Raw genomic sequence first — 17,556 nt, forward strand, 5'->3', positions numbered from 1 at the left:
CAAATAGTGGCCCTCTTCCCAAAGATGTCCACACTCTAATCCCTGGCTCCTATAAATATGTTAAATTATAGGGCAAAAGAGACTGCAGATGTAGTTAAGGTAATAGGCTTTAAGACAGGGAGATTATCCTGAATTTCTGATGGGCCCAATTTAATCACTTGAGTCTTAAAAGCAAAGAATTTTTCCAGTTGGAATCAGAGAGATGCAGTGGAAGAAGATGCAGGAGAGATGGGGCAGAGGAGAGATGAGACAGATGTGGAACATGAAGACTCAACCAGCACTGGTGACTTTGAAGATGAAGAGGGAGCCATTAGCCAGGGAATGCAGGCGGCCTCTAGAAGCTGAGAACATTGGCCTATAGTCAACAAGGAAACGGGGACTTTGGTCCTATAACTAAAAAAACTGGATTCTGCCAACAACCTGAGAGGTCCTGGAAGTAGGTCCTCCCCCAGAGCCTCCAGTAAGGATTGCAGTTCCGCCAACACCTTGATCTTGGCCTTGTGAAACCCTGAGCAGAGCCCAGCCAAGCTGCCCAGACTTTTGATCTACAGAACTGTGAGATAATAAATGTGTGTTGTCTTAAGCCACTAAGTTTGATCTAATTTGTTTTCCAGCAATAGAAAACGAATATCACCTCATTCCACTACTCCTCATTCAACCTCCTCTCGAAGGGTCAGTTAGTTGCACACTAAGGTGAGTTTACACTGAGATGTTGCTGTTCCTAGATTTTTTGGGTTTTGACCTCAAATTATACTCACTCCTCTGCTTATAAGTGAAAGGAATTGTAGGCAGCAACAATCAGGAGCAAGAAGGTGTTCTGAAAACATGATGTTTTTTTCCTGGCATTTCTGAAATTATACCACAGAGGAAGCCACAGGTCCAGTCAGCCTTTTCACAAGCGAGACTTCATGGCTGTCTCTCAGGATCTGTCTGGATGAATTCCTTAGCAGCACCCTGCCCTCCCTACCAGAATGATACCTTTCTTTTTCCTGGACCTCCTACAACTCTCATTTAACTGTTTTCATCAGCCTTACATTGCCTTCTCTATCTGTGCTGGTGAGGGGATTCCTCCAGGGGTGTGGTCTCAGAACTCTACCTGGTTTCCACATGCGAATGATGGCTGTCGGGAAGCCAGGGAACAGCTGGATGAGGACATACAGAACCTCCAGTAAGTCATCTGCTCTGATAGAACTCTTGAGCTACCTTGGAATTCCTCAGAGCATCATAATTGCTGAGAGCCGATGCTGCAGTAGGATTTTTATCAAGTTGCTCCTTTGAAGGGAGTGAGCTCCAGTGTTCTAAACACCCAACCTGCCTGTGTGGGTCAATAAGGTTTACTATCCATCTGTTTCCACATGAAACCAGGTGACTTTGCCTGGACCTACAGGGGATCATACCTAGGGATGCATGTATCTGACATGAAGGATGAACCTGGTCTGGACGGTCCCACACAGCTCGGAAGTCAAGACATGAATGAGCAGACCCCAAATGAGATATGCTCCAGAGGGTCTGCACAGGGGCCCTAGGGCTCATCAAAAAATATAATCACAGGAGCACTGCTTTTAGTGGTATGATGTGAATGACCAACCATATTTACTGGAATTTTGAAATAACATGGGAAAGAGAGATTTGACATTTTCTAGAGTTTGTAGTCATTGTCAAAGGGACTCAAACCAAAGCATGGGACAGCATTTTCATTGTGTGCATTTCAGAAGATTTCCTAGATAACAGGTGCAGAGCATCTCTGTCTCATCCTCAGGGGATTGGCCTGGCATTTCACGCTGGCTGCATTTCCACTGGCCTCTTTGATCTCTGATTGTTCAGTATGCCCTTGTGCTCAACATTTCTGAGACTTGCAGCCATAGCTTCCTCTCTTCTGCCTTTCTTCCCCTTGTTACAAACAAAGCATTAGATTACCTAGATTGTAAATCCCAACTTAATATATGCAACAATTTAGAATGTAATTTGCCTCTCATTAAAATGTCCTGTATGAAGTTTTCTTAATGTTTACACTTTAGAAATGTGCATCAAAATTTATGTGTTGTGGACACAGCTATTTGCCTAAAGTCTATATTCAGGAACATGGGAGCAAAAGGACCCTCAGGATAGAGAAGAAGGAGAACAGAAAGCAAACTTTGGAATCAGAAATTCTGGATTTAAACTCCTGACCACCCTGCAGTAGCCCTGAGTAACTATGAAATTTCTCTTTGAGTGTCTTTAACTTTAAAATCAGGGAAAGGGGATGGGAGAGGTAAATTGGGAATTTGGGATTAACAGGTACACACTACTGTACATAAAACAGATAAACAACAAGAACCTACTGTATAGCACAGGGAACTATAGTCAATATCTTGTAATAACCTATAATGGAAAAGAATCTGAAAAAGAATAGTTATATGTATATTTATTACAACTGAATCTCTTTTCTATATACCTGAAATGTTGTAAATCAACTATACTTCGATTTAAAAAATAGTAAAAAATAAAAAGGTGGGGGGGGTCAGTAAACGTATTTGTTGTGAAGATTCATCTGAAATCTCTGTTCAGACAATGGCCTCCAAGCTGTCTGGACCTCTCACCCAACGCCTTTCCTGTCTTATATTCTACCTTTCTCCCCCTGTGCCCCCTGCTCCAGTCACACTGTTCTACTACATGTTTTTCAAACGCACCCAGCATTCTTTCCCAAGGACGTTCGCACTCTCTTCTCTCTTCCTGGAAACTTCTGTCCCCAGATAACCATGTGGTTTGCTTTCCCATGTCCTTGGGAGAGCTGTTTAAATCAGAGACCCAGCTACATCCCAACAGCAATATCCCACTGCCACCCCTGTACCACCCAACCCTGACACTTCTGTCCCTCTTGATTACTTAATTTATATCCACAGAGCTTATCAACCCCCTGACATATTACTTACTTGTTTAGTTTGCATATTGTTTGTGCCACCCACCCACCCCTTGTAGGGTTAGGGTTGACCATTTTGTTCACTACTTTATGTGCAGCAATTAGAAATATGCCCCAAACACTCATAAACACAAATGCTGAAAGAGTGGCTGAGGCGACTTATGTGAAGTGCTCATGTCTAGCACAAGAAGGGGCAATAAATCATAGCTAAACGCGATATATCTGAGGGGTAGTTGTGGAAAAGAAAGGCTGTCTAGAGTTTTTCTTGGTGATCTAGAACTTGAACTTATTTCACTTGGTGACTTAGAATTTAAACTTTACAGCTTGGAGAGGAAGGAATATCTTGGATCTGAAGGACCTGACTTAAATCACCTTAGAAGTAGCTCTCTATTGCCCCTGTGAGCCACTCTAGGCTGGTTCTGGTATCTAAAGTGCTGATTCCTCACTGAAGAAGTCAGGAATCATATTTTAATGGACTATTCATAACAAGACAGGAAGTTGGAGGGGAAAGGGATATTTAACTCTCTGGAGAAGTGGTCCCATATAGTGGAAATGGCACGGATTTGGGCTTCACAAGATCTGGATTCAGGTGCTGATTCTACCACTTATCAACTGAGGAAATGAGCAAAATTTACCATTCCTGAGTCTTAGGTTCTCTTCATCTTAATTGGTGGTAAGAATAGATATTATCTCACAATGTTTCTGTTTTACTTGCATGTCTCATTGATGAGAAATTGGGCCATGTATTAAAAGTGCTTTGCAAACTATTAATCACTAAACAGGGATTGGTGGTGGTGATTATTATTTAGTGGGAACGGCAGGCTCTGCAGATTCTCTTGACCTCAAAAAAAAAATGCTACCGAGTTATTTGTACAAGATTTTGACTTTGACATGTTAAGTTATATTTTGCAAGTTTCTTCCCAGTCTGCAACTTTCTTGCTTTGAGCTCTGATAGCTGTCTAGCACATTTACTTTTATATTCAGACAGTACTTTTCTTCAAGAAACTCAAGAGGCTTTGTAGACAATTATTTATTCATTCTTGCATTCTGAGAGAGAAGGAAGAAGAACATTCTTTTGAGTCTGGAAAAATGGAGAGAAGCAGGGTCAGGAAAGCCAAGACAACTTCTCATCCATGTATTGACTCCCATTTCTATGGGTCTGTGGAAGGAGGGTTTTGTGCCCTCTTATCTGGCCTGCTCCTATCTCTACTAGGAGTCTAGGTCAGGATTTCATCCAAGACATGTGGGAAAGAGAGAGGGGCTCTTCCAGAATTTTTTGGTAGGACTTATAGTAGAGAGGAAGTGAGGCAGTTCAACTCCTGTTGGCCATTCCAGGGAAGACCCTGGAGTCCCACTCACATCCTGAAGGTTCATCCACACCATTGCACCAGATACCTCATAGCTAAGGTCATTTGCTTAGGTTCTTGGGTAACAAGAGGCCCACTCTAGTCTCCAGGACACTGTCAGTCAGTCCTAAGATTAGGAAAGTAAAAAGCATATCAAAGAAGCTCTTCATGAGACTGAATTGACTAAAGTCCTCATTATTCTTCATGTTGTGCAGATTTAGGCAGATTCCTACTGGGATCCTCAATGCTAAATTACCTCATCTTTCTTAAATTACAAAACTATCCTTTTAATTGTGTCTTTTTATTGGATACCGAGTTGACTGGAAGAGACTATGGAAACATCATGTTTCACACTCTCTGAGCTGGTGTGTGAAACCCAGAAACAGATTGGTGGGAAAATGCTTCCTGAAAAAGGCTCAGCAAAATCTGGCCCTTATGAGTGTGTGTGTGTGTGTGTGTGTGTGTGTGTGTGTGTTCCTAAAAATAGAACTGTTTCTTTTAGGGAAACCCAGAATTCAGAAAGGACAAGAGACACGAGGAAGCAAATACTTCCTGTAAATGCTGGATTGTGTTTTTCCATAAACATTTACTTTTGTTCTTTTTGGATTTTCTTTGACCTTGGCTTTCATATAGCAAGTAGCCAGAAGCACGGGCTTTATCAAGGGCCCCAGTGGCCAGAGGAACAACAGGGGTTCTATCCCTGGGAATGTCAGTGCCCTTGGATGTTATTTAAGCTCTCTGGCTGCTCTTCCCAGTCTCTGAAATGAACACACTACTGACCTTATGTAAATTATAGAACTAATGAGAGGCCATGATTTGTAACCCGCATGTAAGCTGCAGCTGTAGTGTCCTTAAACTGTCAAATAAAATGGCCTCAAAAATCCCTATTACTTTTGGTGAGAAACTTGTTTTCTCACCTGGTCTTTCTTAGAATTCTTATATTTCTTAAATTTTCTCCTAGTCCATCTGACTCTGAATTTCTGCTTTCACCTAACTATTTTATTTTATAGATCACCCGACCACCCCACACACGTGATTCCTTCTCTATACTATCTCATATTTTGTGAGATAGCACCCCATTTACTTCCAGAAAACCACCAACCCAAGTCTGTGCACTTGTATAAGATATTCACTGAAGTCTTTAAAAAAAAAAAAAAAAGGAAGGTTTTAAAATGGCAGCACTGCAAAATGTAACACAATTAAACAATAGATACCAGAGTTCTTAAAAGTCCTCAGGCTAATCCTTCTCCAGAAATTCCTCATTGGTCTCCACAGCCATGTTTCTCAGTCTCTATCTTACCTTCTCCAAACTCTTTCCATCTCCCTGATTGCATCAACCACAGATTACTGTTCACTTCTTGTGCACAGATGTTTAGCTATCAGTGTTGGCCTCACCTTCCTTCCCAGTATGGGTATCTACTCCAGAGAAGTGTTACACAGCTTGCCAGAAGATTAAAGTGACTGCCACTAGTTACGGTTTCTAATAACAGTGTTTATATTCTACTGCATCATATTTGAAAACTCTTATTTTTTCATAAGAAAATATTCCTCAATGAGTTCTTATTAGAGTAAAATCTGATAGAAAACACACGCTTCTTCAGAAATTTTTAGCAGCTGCTATTCTACACATCTAAACCTCGATAACCGACTTTCAAAAAAAGAATTGCAAGACATTACAGAATCCTGAAGCATCTCACCTTGATTGGTTTATGGAGTTGACCGTAGTACATGCTCATGGGAGAAAGGTGTGGGAGGGGGCCTTATAGGAAAGGCTAGAGCATTCCCTTTCTAAATACTCTCTCCTTCTCTTTTCTTTTTCTCTTGCAATCCATTCTCCACAGAGCAGCTGAAGTGATCTTTGATACATGCAAATCAAACCATGTCATTCCCTTGCTTAAAATTCTTCACTGATTTCCCATGTACTTATGTGTCAGGCTCCCCTCTTACTATTCTCCAGACATGAAGGCGTCTCACCTCCTCAAACAGGCTGACATCTTTCCCATATCAGTCCTTTTGCCATCACCCACCCCCTCTCCACTGCCTGGAACAGAACTGCCCCTGCTCTTAGCATAGCTGGACTCTTCTCACCCTTCCCATCTCAGCTTCACTGTCACTTGCACCTGAAAGCATTCTCTGACCACCCCATCCACACAGGTGCTCCTGACATTCTCAATCTTGGCCTCATTTTCCCCTTCATATCACTTGCCACAATCTGTGATTATTTATAATTTGATTATGTGTTTCTTTTCTATCTATCCCACTATTCAGGAATCTGCCAACTTCTCCGGTAAGGGGATAGATAGTAAATATTTCAGGTTTGTGCCATACGATATCTGTTGCAACTACTCAACTCTGCTGCTGCGGTGTAAAAGCAGCCATAAATAATGCACAAATTAGTGTGGTGTGTTTCGGTAAAACTTTATTCTTCTTTTGATTTTTATTACATTTTAAAATGTACAAAAAATGACAGGCTGAATTTGGCCCATGGACTGTAGTTTGCTGACCCAGCAATCGATTGTAAACTCTATGAGGACAGCAATAAGTCTATTTTATTCACCATTGAATCACTAATACCTAGTACAATTCTTGGCACATAATAAGCTGTCAAGAAATACTTATTAAATGGATGGGACAGTGATGCCAGGATCAAGCAAAAGACTTAATGGTAGAAAGGCCAAAGGGAAAACAAAGATAATAGTAAAAATATGAACAAAGAAAACTATCTGAGCAAAAATTGAATATAGGCCACTAAATATTGTGCCCAAATGTCCATGCCCAATGAGTCAGGTTCTCCAGGGAAACAGAGCCAGTAGGAGCTGTGTGTATATATACGTATATAATATATTTAATATATAATTTAATTAACATAATATATCAAGCAATATTGATTAATAATTAGTATATTTAATATATAATTCATTTAATAATCTCCATATACCATATATGATATATAATATATATTATATATATGGAGATATATTAAAGCAATTGGCTCACATGTTTATGGAGGCTGAGAAGTCCTGTGATCTGCTGTCTGCAAGCTGAGAACCAAGAAAAGTGGTATAATTCCATCTGATTCCAAAGACCTGAGAATGGAGCAAGTCCCAATCTGAGTCTGAAAGCCTGAGAATTAGGAACATCGATGTCTGAGGGCAGGAGAAGATGCATGTCTCAGCTCAAGCAGAGACAGTGAATTCACCCTTTCTCTGCCTTTTCTTCCTATTCAGGCCCTCAATGTGTTAGATGATGCCCACCTGCTCTGACGAGGATAATCTTCTTTACTCAGTCTACTGATTACTAATTCAAATGCTAATCTCTTCCAGAGACACCCTTACAGATGCACCCAGAAATAGTGATTTTTTACCCACTATCTGGGCATCCCTTAGCCCAGTCAAGTTGACACATAAAATTAACCGTTGGACCCAAATACGTGCTCTCCTGGGCAGTTCGCCATTCCTCCAGGAATATTCTGAGAGTTCAGCAGATTCAGAGGAGAGTTCAGCATAAGTAACCAGCCCCTTTGAGGTTTAAGCATATATAATGGAATGTGGTGGGGTTTATTACATATATGGTTTTGGGACTGGGGAAATATTAGTGATGGCGGGAGCTGTTGGTATACATGACCCAGTGGGTCCTTTAAGATTTGGGTAGTCAGTATTATGAGAAAAACCTTAAGAGTTTAGCCATTATAAAAGACAATAATTCAAGTTGATTTAATAAGTTATTGATTCAAAAATGTGAATAATTGGGGCTTCCCTGGTGGCGCAGTAGTTGAGAGTCCGCCTGCCGATGCAGAGGACACGGGTTCGTGCCCCGGTCTGGGAGGATCCCACATGCCGCGGAGCGACTAGGCGCATGGGTCATGGCCGCTGGGCCTGCGCGTTCGGAGTCTGTGCTCTGCAATGGGAGAGGCCACAACAGTGAGAGGCCCGCGCACCGCAAAAAAAAAAAAAAAAAAAAAAAAAGAATAATTTAAGATCTGTTTTCCAAAATAACTGTACCAATTTTCAATTCAAACAGCAGTGAGAATAGTCATATCAGTGCCATTCGGCAGAATTTGTAAGTGTTTGTGTGGGTGCATGTTTTTACCTGACTAGTTTAATAGGCCAAAAAAATTTAATTTCTGCTTCTCTGTTTTGAAGTTGAATTTTTCTTCAGTTTTTTTTATGATCGTCTATCTATTCATCATGCCCATGGCCTGTCCGTCTTTTGGGGCTTTTCCTGTTAATTTGTATGAGGCATTTATATGCTTAATATTTGGGAGAACTTTGAAGTTCCTGACCTCATGTTAGGACGAAGGCACTTCCTTAGAGAAAGGATTCTTCACCTGAAGTCTATCAGGTTTGGCGATAGAAGTAGTAGAGGGTGGGGGAGTGTTGTTTTTGAACTTGAATGGGAAAAAATACATCTTTATTTTTATGAACCCTACCTTGAAATTAGGATTCCTTTAACTAATGTTAGCAGTACCTGTGACTTTGCCACCAATAGAAATCATAGGTATTTTTATATCACATTGCATATATCAAATTATGATTTATCACACCAAAATTATAGTAGTTTTTAGGTCTGCTGTTAGGTCATGATATGTAATGGGGTAATTAAGAAGGGTGTATTTTACTTAACCACAAAAATTGTTAAATATTTGTATAATTTCATTTCAGTACAGTTGGCTTCCTTTATAATTCTATGTATTTTATTAAATGAGTTTAAAATATTATTCTGAAAAGGGAGTCCATAGCCTTCACCAGACTGTGAATGTGGTCCATGGCACCAAACACTTAAAAATTCTTGCCCTGGAGTAACACTCATGGCTTCTTTCCATCCCTTGACTCATCTGACTCATAAGGAGTTAGAGAAGGAACGGAATATTTTCAACGCATCTGTCTGTCTCTCTATCTCTCTTTCTCTGATCTACCTACTCTCTGCCATGAAATAAACTGACCAAGAGAAGCTTTGCCCTTGGGGAGTTCTGTAGCCATCCTGTTCTGCCTGTGACAAGGCAAGCAACTTTATTTCTTGGGTAAAGTATTAGGAAATCTGGTACAGCCTCAAATCTAAACTGTAGACTCCAATCGATTTTTTATCACCAATAAGGTGATATTTTGATCTCAGTCTAATTTCTGTGTCTACTACTAAACTGGTTCCAAACTTGAAGGGGAAAGAAAGGAATATTAATTATGAGTCCCCTGAAACCTCAACAATATTTTTCCAAATACTATTTCAAATTTACCTTTCACCTTTTTTTAATACAGAAGCTTTTAATTTTTTAATTAGTCAAATCAATCTTTTCCTGTGTAATTCCATCCACTGCCTTAAACTTAGAAAATCCTTCTTTATATCAAATAAACAACGTTCTATGTTTTCTTCTAGTTTTTTTAAGATTTAATTTTTTTTTACTTTAAAATATATTAATTAACCTGGAATTTCTGTTATTGTATACTATGAGATGATGGCTCTCTGAATGGATTTTCTTTTCAAATTTCAAATAGCCATGTGTGTGTGTGTGTATATATATATATATATGTATATATATATGAATCACTTTGCTATATACCTGAAACTAACACAACATTGTAAATCAACTATATGCCAATGAAAAATTATCAAATGATTATTTGTTGAGTAATTGTTCATTCGTCCCTAATTGTACTACACATATTTTTTGCATGCCTACTCTGTACGAGGCCCAGTGCTTTGCATTGGGAATTCAATGGACAACAAGACCCAGTTCCTACTCCTCTGATTTTCAGTACCTTCCTTTTTATATATTAAACTCTTATGTAATACAAGATCTCATGGAGGGGGAGGGGGAGGGGGGCATTACCTTGGTAAAATGGTCCACAAACACAAGGAGATTGAGAGCAAATGTTTGGGTTTTTTTTGCAAGTTACATCATGTTTTATTTCTCCATTCTGCTGTGTTGATTCCTTTTATCAATGTATTTTTTTGAACACATATACACCATAAAGCAATGCATGAGGGATACCAGCACATTCAAGGTGATGTTGTCTCTAGGAAGGGGAGAACAAGAACTGAGGGGGATGTGAAAGGTATGGCTTTTGTATGTGTATATAATTTTGTTGCTTTATTTAAAAAAACTAAATAAAAAGCCCAGAAGTTGATATGGTAGAGTGTCAACATTTAAAAATTCTAGAATAAGTTGAAGGATGGTTGTATTTCTTAAATTTATAATACTATCTCTGCTGTTCTCATATTATATACTTGGCAGTTTTATAAAGAGAAACAGGTGTACTGGGATGGCAGCTAGCTGTTTCTCTGTGTCTCTACTTTCTCCCCAGTGATTTCATAGCCCATATATAGACATACTGCAGACACACTTCTGTGCAGTGTTGTTTGAAGAAACAGGAATGGACGTAACACCATCCCCACGAAAACCATAAGAATTTAAGTAAATGTCAGAACATTCAGTAACAGTCATCATGTTTGAGAAGGGGCATATCTCTGCTCAGGAGGATAAAGAGTTTTTTTTTTCTTTAACATCTCTGTTGGAGCATAATTGCTTTACAATGTTGTATTAGTTTCTGCTGTATAACAAAGTGAATCAGCTATATGTATACATATATCCCCATATCCCCTCCCTCTTGTATCTCCCTCCCAACCTCCCTATTCCACCCCTCTAGGTGGTCACAAAGCACTGAGCTGATCTCCCTGTGCTATGCAGCTGCTTCCCACTAGCTATCTGTTTTATAATTGGTAGTGTATATATATCAATGCTACTCTCTCATTTAATCCCAGCTTACCCTTCCCCTTCCCTGTGTCCTCAAGTCCATTCTCTATATCTGCATCTTTATTCCTGTCCTGCCCCTAGGTTCATCAGAAACATTTTTTTTAAGATTCCATATATATGTGTTAGCATACAGTATTTCTTTTCACTTTCTGACTCACTTCACTCTGTATGACAGACTCTATGTCCATCCACCTCGCTACAGATAACTCAATTTCATTTCTTTTTATGGCTGAGTAATATTCTATTGTATATATGTGCCACATCTTTAGCCATTCATCTGTCGATGGACACTTAGGTTGCTTCCATGTCCTGGCTATTGTAAATAGAGCTGCAATGAACATTGTGGTACATGACTCTTTTTGAATGATGGTTTTCTCAGGGTATATGCCCAGTAGTGGGATTGCTGGGTCATATGGTAGTTCTATTTGTAGTTTTTTAAGGAACCTCTGTACTGTTCTCCATAGTGGCTGTATCAGTTTACATTCCCACCAACAGTGCAAGAGGGTTCCCTTTTCTCCACACCCTCTCCAGCATTTATTGTTTGTAGATTTTTTTGATGATGGCCATTCTGACTGGTGTGAGGTGATACCTCATTGTAGTTTTGATTTGCATTTCTCTAATATTAATGACGTTGAGCATCCACTCATGTGTTTGTTGGCAGTCTGTATATCTTCTTTGGAGAAATGTCTATTTAGGTCTTCTGCCCATTGTTGGATTGGGTGGTTTGTCTTTTGATATTGAGCTGCATGAGCTGCTTGTATATTTTGGAGATTAATCCTTTGTCAGTTGATTCATTTGCAAATATTTGCTCCCATTCTGAGGGTTGTCTTTTCATCTTATTTATGGTTTCCTTTGCTGTGTAAAAGCTTTTAAGTTTCTTTAGGTCCTATTTGTTTATTTTTATATTTATTTCCATTTCTCTACGAGGTGAGTCAAAAAGGATCTTCGGGTGATTTATATCATAGAGTGTTCTGCCTATGTTTTCCTCTAAAAGTTTTATAGTGTCTGGCCTTAACATTTAGGTCTTTAATCCATTTTGAGTTTATTGTTGTGTATGATGTTAGGAAGAGTTCTAATTTCATTCTTTTACATGTAGCTGTCCGGTTTTTCCCAGCACCACTTAGTGAAAAGGCTGTCTTTTCTCCATTCTATATTCATGCCTCATTTATCAAAGATAAGGTGACCATATGTGAGTGGGTTTATCTCTGGGCTGTCTATCCTGTTCCATTGATCTATATTTCTGTTTTTGTGCCAGTACCGTGCTGTCTTGACTACTGTAGCTTTGTAGTGTAGTCTGAAGTCAGGGAGCCTGATTCCTCTAGCTCCATCTTTCTTTCTCAAGATTGCTTTGGCTATTCGGGGTCTTTTGTGTTTCCATACAAATTGTGAAATTTTTTATTCTAGTTCTGTGAAAAATACCATTGGTAGTTTGATAGGGATTGGATTGAATCTGTAGATTGCTTTGGGTAGTATAGTCATTTTCACAATGTTGATTCTTCCAATCCAAAAACATGGTATATCTCTCCATTTGTTTGTATCTTCTTTAATATCTTTCATCAGTGTCTTCTAGTTTTGTGCATACAGCTCTTTTGTCTCCTTAGGTAGATTTATTCCTAGGTATTTTATTCTTTTTGTTGCATTGGTAAATGGGAGTGTTTCCTTAATTTCTCTTTCAGATTTTTCATCATTCCTGTATAGGAATGCAAGAGATTTCTGTGCATTGATTTTGAATCCTGCTACTCTACCAAATTTATTGATTAGCTGTAGTAGTTTTCTGGTATCATCTTTAGGATTCTCTGTGTATAGTATCATGTCATTTGCAAGCAGTGACAGTTTTACTTCTTTTTATCCAATTTGTATTCCTTTTATTTATTTTTTTTCTTCTCTGATTGCTGTGGCTAAAACTTCCAAGACTATGTTGAATAATAGTGGTGAGAGTGGGCAACCTTGTCTTATTCCTGATCTTAGAGGAAATGCTTTCAGTTTTTCACCATTGAGAATGATGTTGGCTGTGGGTTCGTCATATATGGCCTTTATTATGTTGAGGAAAGTTCCCTCTCTGCCTGCTTTCTGGAGGTTTTATCATAAATAATGAATAAGGTGAATTTTGTCAAAAGAATTTTCTACATCTGTTGAGAAGATCATATGTTTTTCTCCTTCAGTTTGTTAATATGGTGTATCACATTGATTGATTTGCGTATATTGAAGAACCCTTGCATTCCTGGGATAAAACCCACTTGATCGTGGTGTATGATCCTTTTAATGTGCTGTTGGATTCTGTTTGCTAGTATTTTGTTGAGGATTTTTCATCTATGTTCATCAGTGATACTGACCTGTAGTTTTTCTGTGACATCTTTGTCTGGTTTTGGTATCACGGTGATGGTGGCCTCATAGAATGAGTTTGGGAGTGTTCCTCCCTCTGCTGTATTTTGGAAGACTTTAGGAAGGATAGGTGTTAGCTCTTCTCTAAAGGTTTGACAGAATTCGCCTTTGAAGCCATCTGGTCCTGGGCTTTTGTTTGTTGGAAGATTTTTTTTTTTTTTTTTTTTGTGGTACTTGGGCCTCTCACTGTTGTGGCCTCTCCCGCCGCGGAGCACAGGCTCCGGACGTGCAGGCTCAGCGGCCATGGCTCACGGGCCCAGCCGCTCCGCAGCATGTGGGATCTTCCCAGACCGGGGCACGAACCCGTGTCCCCTGCATCGGCAGGCGGACTCCAAACCACTGCGCCACCAGGGAAGCCCTGTTGGAAGATTCTTAATCACAGTTTCAGTTTCAGTGCATGTGTTTGGTCTGTTTATAGTTTCTATTTCTTCCTGGTTCAGTCTTGGCAAGTTGTGCATTTCTAAGAATTTGTCCATTTCTTCCAGGTTGTCCATTTTATTGGCATATAGTTGCTTGTAGTAATGTCTCATGATCCTTTGTATTTCTGCAGTGTCAGTTGTTACTTATCCTTTTTCATTTCTAATTCTGTTGATTTGAGTCTTCTCCCTTTTTTACTTGATGAGTCTGGCTAATGGTTTATCAATTTTGTTTATCTTCTCAAAGAACCAGCTTTTAGTTTTATTGATCTTTGCTGTTGTTTCCTTCATTTCTTTTTCATTTATTTCTAATCTGATCTTTATGATTTCTTTCCTTCTGCTAACTTTGGGTTTTTTCTGTTGTTGTTGTTCTTCTTTCTCTAATTACTTTAAGTGTAAGTTTAGGTTGTTTATTTGAGATTTTTCTTGTTTCTTGAGGTAAGATTGTATTGCTATAAACTTCCCTCTTAGAACTGCTTTTGCTGCATCCCATAGGTTTTGGGTTGCCATGTTTTCATTGTCATTTGTTTCTAGGTATTTTTTGATTTCCTCTTTGATTTCTTCAGTGATCTCTTTGTTATTTAGTAGCATATTGTTTATCCTCCATGTGTTTGTGTTTTTTACAGTTTTTTTTTTCCTGTAATTGATACCTAGTCTCATAGTGCTGTGGTCAGAAAAGATACTTGATACAATTTCAATTTTCTTAAATTTACCAAGGCTTGATTTTTGACCCACAATATGGTCTATCCTGGAGAATGTTCCATGAGCACTTGAGAAGAAAGTGTATTCTGTTATTTTTGGATAGAATGTCCTATAAATGGCAGTTAAGTCCATCTTGTTTAATGTGTCATTTAAAGCTTGTGTTTCTTTATTTATTTTCATTTTGGATGATCTGTCCATTGGTGAAAGTGGGGTGCTAAAATCCCGTATTAATGTGTTGTTATTGATTTCCTCTTTTATGGCTGTTAGCCTTTGCCTTATATATTGAGGTTCTCCTATGTTGGGTGCATAAATATTTACAATTGTTATATCTTCTTCTTGTATTGATCCCTTGATCATTATGTAGTGTCCTTCTTTGTACCTTGTAACATTATTTTAAAGTCTATATTTTCTGATATGAGAATTGCTACTCCAGCTTTCTTTCGATTTCCATTTACATGGAATATCTTTTTCCGTTCCCTCATTTTCAGTCTGTATGGTCTAGGTCTGAAGTGGGTCTCTTGTAGACAGCATATATATGGGTCTTGTTTTTGTATCCATTCAGCCAGTCTGTGACTTTTGGTTGGAGAATTTAATCCATTTACATTTAAGGTAATTATCAATATGTATGTTCCTATTACCATTTTCTTAATTGTTTTGGGTTTATTTTTGTAGGTCTTTTCCTTCTCTTGTGTTTCCTGCCTAGAGAAGTGCCTTTAGCATTTGTTGTAAAGCTGGTTTGGTGGTGCTGAATTCTCTTAACTTTTGCTTGTCTCTAAAGGTTTTAATTTCTCCATTGAATCTGAGTGAGATCCTTGCTGGGTAGAGTAATCTTGTTTGTAGGATTTTCCCTTTCATCACTTTAAATATTTCCTGCCACTCCCTTCTGGCTTGCAGAATTTCTGCTGAAAGATCAGCTGTTAACCTTATGGGGATTCCCTTGTATGTTATTTTTTGCTTTTCCCTTGCTGCTTTTAATATTTTTTCTTTGTATTTAATTTTTGATAGTTTGATTAATATGTGTCTTGGCATGTTTCTCCTTGGATTTTATCCTGTATGGGACTCTCTGTGCTTCCTGGACTTGACTATTTCCTTTCCCATGTTAGGGAAGTTTTTAACTATAATCTCTTCAAATATTTTCTCAGACCCTTTCTTATTTTCTTCCTCTTCTGGGACCCCTATAATTCGAATGTTGGTGCATTTAATGTTGTCCCAGAGGTCTCTGAGACTGTCCACAATTCTTTTCATTCTTGTTTCTTTATTCTCTTCTGAGGTAGTTATTTCCACTATTTTATCATCCAGGTTTCTTATCCGTTCTTCTGCCTCAGTTATTCTGTTATTGATTCCTTCTAGAGAATTTTTAATTTTATTTATTGCATTGTTCATCATTTGTTTACCCTTCAGTTCTTCTGGGTCCTTGTTAAACGTTTCTTGTATTTTGTCTATTTCCAAGATTTTGGATCATCTTTACTATCATTACTCTGAATTCTTTTTTGGGTAGACTGCCTATTTTCTCTTCATTTGTTTGGTCTGGTGGGTTTTTACCTTGATCTTTCATCTGCTGCATATTTCTCTGTCTTCTCATTGTGTTTACCTTACTGTGTTTGGGGTCTCCTTTTCACAGGCTGCAAGTTCGTAGTTTCCATTGTTTTTGATGTCTGTCCCCAGTGGGAGAGGTTGGTTCAGCAGCTTGTGTAGGCTTCCTGGTGGAGGGGACTGGTGCCTGTGTTTTTGCTGGGTTGCGCTGGATCTTGTCTTTCTGGTGGGCAGGTCCACGTCTGGTGGTGTGTTTTGGGGTGGCTGTGACCTTAGCGTGATTTTAGGCAGCCTCTCTGCTATTGGGTGGTGTTGCATTCCTGTCTTGCTAGTTGTTTGGCATGGGGCATCCAGCACTGGAGTTTGCTGGCCTTTGGGTGGAGCTGGGTCATAGCATTTAGATGGAAATCTCTGGGAGAGCTCTCGCTGATTGATATTACATGGGGCCAGGAGGTCTCTGGTGGTCTAATGTCCTGAACTTGGCTCTGCCACCTCAGAGGCTCAGGCCTGACATGAGGCTGGAGCACCAAGACCCTATCAGCCACATGGCTCAGAAGAAAAGGGAGAAGAAAATGAAGGAAAAATAATAATAAATTAAAAAAATTATGAAAATAAAAAATTTAAAAATTAATAATAAAAAAAGAAGAGAGCAACCAAACCAATAAACAAATCCACCAATGATAACAAGCTCTAAACACTAAACTAAGATAAACATAAAAATCAGAAACAAGTCAGTCGCAGACAGCGAACCCCAAGTCTACTGTTGCTCCCAAGGTCCACCGCCACAATTTTGGGATGACTCGTTGCCTATTCAGATATTCCACAGATGCAAGTTTCATCAAGTTGATTGTGGGGATTTAATCCACCACTCCTGAGGCTGCACAGAGAAATTTCCCTTCTCTTCTTTGTTCGCACAGCTCCTGGGGTTCATCTATGGTTTTGGCCCCACCTCTGCATGTAGGTCACCCTAAGGCATCTGTTCCCTGCCTAGACATGAGGGGGTTAAAGCAGTGGCTGATTAGGGGGCTCTTGCTGAATCAGGCCTTTGGAGAGGGAGAGGTATGGTAGTTATCATTGGAATGCAGGGCGAGCCTGCGGTGGCAGAGGCCAGAGTGATGTTGCAACAGCCTGGGGTGCGCCATGTGTTCTCCCAGGGAAGTTGTCCCTAGATTATGGGACCCTGGCAGTGGCAGGCTGTACAGGCTCTCGGGGTGGGGGGGTGGATAATGACCTGTGCTTGCACCCGGGATTCTTGGTGGCTGCAGCAGCAGCCCTAGCATTTCATGCCCATCTCTGGGGTCTGAGCTGATAGCCGCAGCTCGCGCCCATCTCTGAAGTTCATTTAGGTGGTGATCTGAATCCCCTCTCCTTGTGCACCCTTGAAACAGTGGTCTCTTACCTCTTAGGCAGCTCCAGAGTTTTCCCCGGACTCCCTCCCGGCTAGCTGTGGCGCACTAGCCCCTTTCAGGCTGTGTTCACGCAGCCAACCCCAGTCCTCTCTCTGGGATTTGACTTCCGAAGCCCAACCCT

General features: G+C 39.6%; 1 pseudogene across 1 annotated transcript in view; it reads left to right on the forward strand.

The window, feature by feature from the left end:
* The window catches only part of LOC309822596 (PSME3-interacting protein-like), a 38,432-nt pseudogene that overhangs the window by 920 nt on the left and 19,956 nt on the right, over positions 1 to 17,556 (forward strand). The gene's annotated exons all lie outside the window — the stretch shown is intronic.

Source organism: Grampus griseus (assembly GCF_964374135.1).
Source record: "Grampus griseus genome assembly, chromosome: 1".
NCBI classification, from domain to species: domain Eukaryota; kingdom Metazoa; phylum Chordata; class Mammalia; order Artiodactyla; family Delphinidae; genus Grampus; species Grampus griseus.